At 45.7% G+C, this 8,930-nt stretch overlaps 1 protein-coding gene across 1 annotated transcript in view; it reads right to left on the reverse strand.

Moving 5' to 3' along the window:
- LOC124544672 (cadherin-23) overlaps positions 1-2,409 on the reverse strand; it is a 401,035-nt gene extending 398,626 nt beyond the window's left edge. The window contains exon 1 of the mRNA XM_047123296.1: positions 2,172-2,409. The gene's annotated coding sequence lies outside the window, so the exon portion shown is untranslated. The remainder of the gene's footprint in view (positions 1-2,171) is intronic.
- Between the last annotated feature and the right edge of the window lie 6,521 nt (positions 2,410-8,930).

Below are 8,930 nucleotides of genomic sequence, written 5' to 3' on the forward strand. Positions count from 1 at the left end.
GTTTAAATATTTACTTGTCTAATCAGAAATCGAATCGATGAAGAAGAGTCATCAAAACTTAGATGGGAATAAGTCCTAGTTCAAAATAAAAACAATGGAAGCTCGTGTTAATCTCGAGAATAGTGTTAGGATGATGTCAAGAATACTAAAGGAACATACACATAGTTTTGACCGACCTATGGATGGAAAAGTCTAACAATTTATAGCGCTATAAGGCCATAAGGATGAAAGAGCGGGACAAACGTTATAAACTTGTTCGTGAATAAATGAACAACCAGCGAAATCACTGAATCAGGAAACGAAAACAAAGCTACATGAGAAGATGAATGCGCACTATAGTAATGCAATTAATTTATTGTTAAATGGAATAAAAATCTTTACATAGAAATAATCGAAAGGAAAAATAAATGTCAGCGCAACACACTGTCTCTTGTTTATTGACGACGTAGCAGTAGCTGCTGACAATAAAAATAAATTTAAGTAAACAGAGAGTAATTTGACATTCGTTTTGTTAGATTATTGATAATCGCAAAACTTAAACTAGTTTATTATTAAAATGGTGACAAGATCAAAACAAGGAGTAAGAATAATTATAATAGTGAAAAAGAAAAGTAAACAAGTGAATAAATCCTTTATTTTGACAACGATTTTAGAGGTACGTAGAACGACCACTCAGGACAAAAGAACACATACGGGGAAAGAAATAGTCTGTAGGGAACAATACATAATCACAGAAAGAATTATTTCTTAAGATATTCGACTGGGCTTTGTTACTAGTTAGTTTTCAGAAATAGGGGTCCGAATTTCCAGAAACAATAGAAATACTGCTAAGACGGAAAATGGGATAAATGAAGTAATATGGTATATGTGACATCTCTGGAGAAAGCTGCTCCAAAGAATCTAATTAAGAAAATCATCTTCGTGTACGTAAAAATTACTTGGAATACATTTGGCGTGGAAGAACTCTCGGAAAGAAAGAAAGGGAAATCCGAGACCACGATCAGGGAGAACCGGTGGAGGACATGGGATACAGACATTACGAAAAACTTTCGTAAGTAGTACTATGTCGTCAGTGAATATGATACTGATTGTTGTGCTTCTATTTAGTTTACTTTCCGTGTTCTTGATTTAAAGATTATTAATCCAATTTATGGCGCAATAAATTAAATTTTATAAGACACATTTCTGCCTTACCTCTCCTCTTGTTTACTTTTCTGCCCGACTTATTAATTTCGACGATTGTTCTTTCGGTGATGGACAAGTTATCCTGTTCTTCCATATGAAACACGTGCTCAGCCGCTAGAAGAGTTGTTTCACACTGGTCAATGGAAGCTGTGTGTGTGTGTTTTTATGCCAAGGGATTGACATCTTTATAGTGCAAAAATAACTGAAACGCTATAGCGACAACGTGTAATTGTTAGTAAGTGTTTAACATTATTACAAAATCTTACGAAACACGTTCCTTCATACAGCGATTACTTATTCTAGAGAAGTGGATTTCAGTTAGGCCAAAAATGTAAATGCTGCTGAGGCTGTCAGTGTGCTGCGTCTTCGGTACAAATATTTTAGAAACTGGGTTCTGATTGTTTATTCAAATCACAAAATTTCATTACATTAATTTTCCTGTTAAAACATGTCTCGGCGCATTTGTGACATAGTCAGTGCTATCTGCCATTATTGAATATTTATTTTCAGTTGGTTAGACTTCGCAGGGCCACCATTGGCTGATCAGGTATCTTACAGTGATCATAGTTGCTCTTGTCATTATGCTCATCTTCTGGTCTTGCAGATGGCGTGGAAAAAACGCAGCAGATATTATTTTTGGTAACTTCAAAACACAATTGTGCGTGGTGACAAAGACAACTTGCAAGCTATGACATGGCGTCTAACCATTTACTGAATTTCCCACGGACTCTAACCAGCTAGAAATTGAAACCAGCTGACGATGGTACAAATGTGTCGAAACATGTTTGGGCAAGAAAAGTAATCACAGAAGATTTTGTGGTTTGCTTTAACAGGTGGAACCAACCCATTGCCTATAATTTATTCTGCAAACACGGCAGTTCTTCGAACACAAAAAACTAGCCACTGATAACTTGTGTTTGTTATTGCACCTTGGATTAATATAAATTGAAAAGCTTGGTAATGTAGTTCCGAAGATGGAACATTACCTTTGCGAAGGGCCTGCCAGCTCGCGCGACGCCGACTCGGAACGGTGGAGGCGGCAGACCTCTTCGTCACGGTGTGCTGAGACGAATTCGCGGTTTGTCCGGGGTCCTTGCCCAGTGGAATGGCCGGCGCGTGAAGAATCGGCGCGGAAGCAGCGCTCGCACGCAGAGCACCGCTGCGACACTTGTCTACACACGCACTCAGTGTGGCGATGCTGCGAGGACTGGCTGTGCGTCGCTCCGCCTTGCCTCAGCTCCGCGCGCGGCCCACTACAACGGTAAGTCCGACCGCATTCCGAAGCCGGGTGAGCGGGGGGCGGTAGAGCAGGCAGCTGCGCTCGGGGAGGCCTCTGGCGGCAACCGGCGGAACCACGCTTACTGTGCCTCCCGTCCGGCCCTGAACCTTTCTCGCAGCCATCCTACCAGAACGGACTTGACACTGCACGCTTCGGATTTTAGCATTAAACACGGACTCGTTCTAAGCCATCAGTTTTAGGACTGGCATCGCGTTGCACTCCTCCTCTTACTATCTTGTGCTGGCATTTTCAACTTTGCACACTGTCCACTGGACTCGCATTACGAAAACTACATTGATGAGCCAATACATAACGACCATCTATTTAATAGAGTGTTAGTCCAACTTTAGAATGCACTACACCTACGATTCTGCTGCGTGCTGTTAGCTAAACTATACCGCTGCGGCATGAAGTATCTACATTGAAGAGCCAAACAAATTGGTACACCTGTCTAATATTGTGTAGGGTTCCCGCGACCACGCAGAAGTCCACAACATGATGAGGCATGATCTCGACTAAGTCTGAAGTAGTGCTGGAGGGAACTGACACCATGAATCCTGCAGGGCTCTCCATAAATCCGTAAGAGTGCGACGCGGTGGAGATCTCTTATGAACAGCACGTTACAAGGCATCCCAGATATGCTCAATAACGTTCAAATCTGGGGAGTTTGATTGCCAGCGGAAGAGTTTAAACTCAGAAGAATGTTGCTGGAGCCACTCTGTAGCAAATCTGGACGAGTGGGGTGTCGCATTGTCCTGTTGGAACTCCCCAAGTGTGTCTGAATGCCCAATGGACGTGAATGGATGTAGGTGATGCTTATGTATGTGTCACCTGTCAGTCATATCTAGACGTATCAGGGATCCCGTATCACTCCAGCTGCACACGCCACACACCGTTAGAGAGCCTCCACCAACTTGAACAGTCCCCTGCTGACAAGCAGGGCCCATGGATTCATGAGGTTGTCTCCATACCCACTACACATCCATCCGCTCAATACGATCTGAAACGCGAATCGGCCAACCAGCAGCCGGTGTGGCCGAGTGGTTCTGGACGCTTCAGTCTGGAACCGCACGACCGCTACGGTCGCAGGTTCGCGACCTACCTCCGGCATGGATGTGTATGCTGTCCTTAGGTTAGTTAGGTTTAAATTGTTCTGTTCTAGGGGACTGGTGACCGCAGATGTTGTTCCGTACTGCTCAGAGCCATTTGATCCATTTCGTCCAACCAGGCAACATGTTTCCAGTCAACAGACCAATGTCGGTGTTGACGGGCCCAGGCGAGGCGTAAAGCTTTTTGCCGTGCAGTCATCAAGGGTAGACGAGTGGGCCTCCGGCTCCAAAAGCCGATATCGATTGTGTTTCTTTGGCTGGTTCGCACGTTGACGGCCCAGCATTGAAATCCGCAGCAATTTGAGGAAGAGCTGCACTTCCGAAAGATCTTTTTCAGGCCGCAGCGATGCCGGAGATTTGAAATTTTACCGGATTATTGATATTCACGGTACACTTATGAAATGGTCGTACGGGAAAATCCGTACTTCATCGCTACCTCGGAGATGCTAAGCCCCATCGCTCGTGCGCCGACTATAATACCACGTTCAAACTCACTTAAATCTTATTAACCTGCCATTGTAGGACCGATAACCGATCTAACAACTGCGCCAGACGCTTGTCTTATATAGACGTTGCCGACCGCAGCGCCGTAGTCTGCCGTTTGCGTATCTCTGTATTTGAATACGCTTCTTCGGTGTTCCGTACTTTCCCTTTTACCTAGGATAAATATTATAACTAAGATGATTTCCTTTGGTGTCTGAAATCTTTTATGTGTGTTACCTGCAGTGAAGCTTGTCTGAATTGTGCATGTGAGGCGGATGATTCTTTTTTGTGGAAGAATTGTAGTGGAGGGGGTCCATCGTCATGAAAAAAATACAAATCCTGCAATCAGGCTCTGAATACCAGGCGACAGTCGACCGACCGCCGTATCATCCTCATAATTCATCATCGGATGCTGTATGGAGGACGATGGGGTCTGGACACCGCATTTCCGGACGCTGTCGACGTTCCGACCTTGAAGCCGCTACCTCTCAATCAGGTAGTTCTTCAACGGGCATACGTAAGCAGCATGGACCCCGGTCGAGTCCTCCCACCAACAAAAAATCTCTGGTAGTACCAGGAATCGAACCCACGTTCCCCGCTTGAGGGTTTGTCGTGTTGACAACTCGGCTATGGGGGCTGAAGGTCCAGCGTCGTACGCTAGTAAATTGTTTTCGTTGTTCGCTATGGTGTGTTAATTTCAGGGGGGAGGAGGGGGAGAGAAATTGGGTCCCTCGTCCAAAAATACTCCCAACAAATTCATTATTTGGTTTCGGGTGTATTGTTTGAGCTGAGAAAAGTAAAGGAATGAAAAATCCACTGTTTCTGGTTACTTCAGTAAATTCGCTGTGTCACTGTAACTTCCGATTTATCAAAATATAAACGTAGATGTATTAGGCTACAATATGGGTGTTTTAACTTGTTCTGCTGGTCTAGCAGCCCTTGTCGATGACACTAAGGATCTAATTTTGCTTTCAGGACAAGCTACTTTTCTTCTTCATTTTCTGCTCTGTACAGGTGGCATCTACAAGACTTTTTGTACTTTGGGAGTACAGGGACTTAGACCCTCTTCTTGCCATTCAGATTTAGTCTTTGAGTGCTTTTCCTAAATAGCTTAACACAAATGACGGCATTATTCCTTTTATAACGACACAGCCAATTTTCTTCCTCAAGTTTTCTCATTTCCATCATGTGCCCATTTTTAATTATCTCGTAACCTATGAAGATTAATCCAAATATTTCTTACTTCCTCATTAATTTAAAAAGATGAATGACAGTGATACGCATCCATGATTTATGAGACTGCACCCTTTGCCGATCGTTAATCAGTCTTTATGAAATGGTTTGTTTTATCTATAATTACTGTTTATTCACTGGAATCTTGTGTACGACTCATAAATTAACTCCTACTCTTTTTTTTTTTTTTTTCACCGGCACGCTCATCATTCAAGGCAGTCGAATATACCGTTAAGAAATGCATAATTTTATGCTGTCAGGTTTCTTAAAAATGTAAATAATGCTGCCAAAGTTACAGAGAACTGAATCTGCTGTGGCGGCCTTGCTAGAGGTCTTTGGTCGCTGGCGCGGTGTTCGGCTCCCTTGCGAGCATTGAAGTCTCCCGCGAGCGCTGCAGTATTGGCCTTCATTGCCGTCGCTGTAGGAAACACTGTGAGGTTATAATATCGAGCTATGAATAATGGAAAGATTCTGTGTACAGTACAGTTGTAGATGTCAGTGATAATGAGGTTTCTCTACAGACAGTAGATACATTTTCAGCCCACAATCAAAGTCTATTGGCCGCACACTCACTGACAAAGTTGAAAGAATGTTTACCTTCCTGAATTACTGTTCAAACTGAGTATTCATTTCCACGTTTTATAACAGACACATGACATTGCACAAGTAAAACAAATTTATCTATACATTATTAGTTTCACAACGTTGTATGATCTTAGATCTGTAATGGTCACAATAAGGCAGCTAAAGTGACTTATGGCGCCAAAATGTATCAGCCGTTATACAGGCTTGATGTAGCCGTGTAAGAAACTCCGAGGTAATCGAAGAAGTTTGGCTGTACAGAATATCGTACTAGGGGCTTTCAATTAGTAATGCAACAATTTTTTTCTGAAAGCAGATTGGTTTTACTCAGGGATCTAATACGCCGTATTATTCCCCACTCTTTTGGCTACAAAAACATTATTTTCAGCATAATCTTAGTTCAGTGCGAAAGCCTCGCGTCACTTAACTGGAAGGGCTTGTTTGCACACATGGTACCATCTTAGCGGTCGACGTCGGAGCCAACGTCTTCCTGTATCAACAACCTCCTCATCCACGCATTGATTCCTGCGGAGCGCATCCTTCCTTGGGGCAAACAGATGGAAGTCGGAAGGTGCGAGATCCGAGCTGTAGGCTGGAACCCAGCAGGTTCACACCTTTGACTACCCACCTGGTGGACGCTTGGTTGTTTGATTTGGGGGAAGGGACAAAACAGCGACATCGTCGGTCCATCAGGTTAGGGGAGAATGGGAAAGCAATTCGTCCCTGCCTATTCAAAGGAACCATCCCGGCATTTGCCTGAAGTGATTTACGGAAATTACGGAAAACCTTAATCAGGATGGCTGGACACGGGTTTGAACTGTCGTCCTCCCGAATGCGAGTCCAGTGTGTTAACCACTGCACCACCTCTCTCAGTCTGGTGGACGTGTGTGTCATAACTACCAACAGAGACGTCCAGTTGAGCTGCGAGGGTTTTGCTTTTGATCCGTTTATCACCTCGGATAAGTGTGTCTGTACGTTCAAACATTTTTTTTCTTTGTTGTTATTTGAACACCTTATACAAAAAGTGGGCCAGCAGTGGCAATATTACGCCGCTCTTCGGCCACAGATAGTACAAAAAGACACAACGAAGACACAGAAAAACAAAACATAATGGTGGACAAAAAACAGTAGACACTTGAGTAAAATCATGGAGCCGTTCACAGGTGTAGTAAAATAAAAAATAACGCTCAGCACTTGTACACGGACACCGATAATTGAAACGACGCACGTAAACGATCGAGCGTGGGCGGTGAAAACATAAAGCACTAACACGACGGCACACAAAGAACAGATGGCGATGATCTCCGGCGCGCGAATGTTCACTTGACGTGTACGAGTCCAGGAACCTGCCAAAAGGGGAGAAGGTGGGAGAGGAGGGAGAAGGGAGGGTGTAGATGCCAGTGGCAGAGGAGATGGGTGGAGGAGGAAAGAAGGTACGGGGGAATAGGGGAAGCCCAAGGGGGAGGAGGGAGGGAGGAAGGGAGGAGGGAGAGAAGGGAGAGTAGATGCCCTAAGGAAAAAACACAGGGTGTGCCAAGGGGAGGATCAAAGTTGATATGAGGGGTAGATGGAGGGAATGAGGGCATCATCAGGGAGGGGGAGTTCGTGGAAGTCACCTTGGGCGAGGGAATGGAGAGTGGAGAGATGGAGAGCAGGTGGGACATGGGAATACAGGGGCGGCAGCGGATGGGGCTGGGAGAGAAAGGGAGAGACAAGCGAGTGAGGGGGATCAAGTTCGCAGGAGGTGTAGAGGATCTGTATCTGTTCGAGGAAAAGGAGGATGTACGGGAACGGAATAAGATCATATAGGATCTGCATGGGGGAGGGTAGATGGATGCAATTGGCGAGGCAGAACCCATGGTGTTCCAGGATTTGAAGGGATTTGTAAAAGGTAGGAGGGGCAGAGATTCTTGCAGGGTGGGCATAGCAGAGGATGGGGCGGATGAAGGATTTATAGGTGTGGAGGATGGTGGAGGGGTTCAGACCCCATGTATGGCCAGAAAGGAGCTTGAGGAGGCGGAGGCAGGAGCGTGCTTTGGCTTGGACTGACCGGAGATGGGGGGTCCAGGAGAGGCGACGGTCAAGGGTGACACCAAGGTACTTGAGGGTGGGGGTGAGGGTGATAGGATGGCCATAAATGGTGATATAGAAGTTGAGGAGACGGAAGGAAGGGGTGGTTTTGCCTACAATGATCGCCTGGGTCTTGGAAGGATTGACCTTGAGCAACCACTGGTTGCACCAAGTGGTGAATCAGTCAAGATGGGATTGGAGAAGGTGTTGGGAGCATTGCAGGGTGGGGGTGAGGGCAAGGAAGGCGGTGTCATCAGCGTACTGGAGAAGGTGGATGGGGGAGGGGGGTGAAGGCAGTGGCATGTCCACCTTATATGGAAGGTAGAGAGGACAGAACCTTGGGGTACACCGGCAGAGGGGTAGACGGTGTAGGAATCCGTGTTGTGGATGGTGACATAGGAAGGACGTTGGGAAACAAAGGACCTGATCAGACAGATGTAGTTAATACGAAGGGCGAAGGTTTGGAACTTAAAGAGTAGACCGGAATGCCATACACGGTCGTAAGCACGCTCAAGGTCGAGGGAGAGGAAGATGGCAGACCAACGGGAGTTGAGCTGTTCAGAGACGAAATGAGTGAGGTGAAGGAGAAGGTCATCAGCAGAGAAGGACAGTCGAAAGCCACACTGGGTAGCGGCAAGGAGGCGATGCTGGCGGAGATGCTGGTGGGTGTGTTGGGTAAAGATGGATTCCACGACCTTGCTGAAGACCGAGGTAAGGCTGATGAGATGATAGGAGGAGACAGCGGATGGCGGTTTGTCGGGTTTGAGGAACATCAGGATATGGGAGGTTTCCCACAGGTTGGGGTAGTAGCCGGTGGACAAGACCACATTATATAGCCTGCCCAGGATGGAGAGAAAGGAGGTGGGAGCTTCATGGAGGTGGCAATAGGTAACAAGATCATAACTGGGAGTGTAAGTATGATATCCAGAGTGGTGATAGGGGCATTGAGTTCATTGTGTGTAATGTTGTCCAAGTACTGGAAGCCAGGA

This window comes from Schistocerca americana, chromosome 8, assembly GCF_021461395.2.
Source record: "Schistocerca americana isolate TAMUIC-IGC-003095 chromosome 8, iqSchAmer2.1, whole genome shotgun sequence".
Classification (NCBI taxonomy): Eukaryota; Metazoa; Arthropoda; class Insecta; order Orthoptera; family Acrididae; genus Schistocerca; species Schistocerca americana.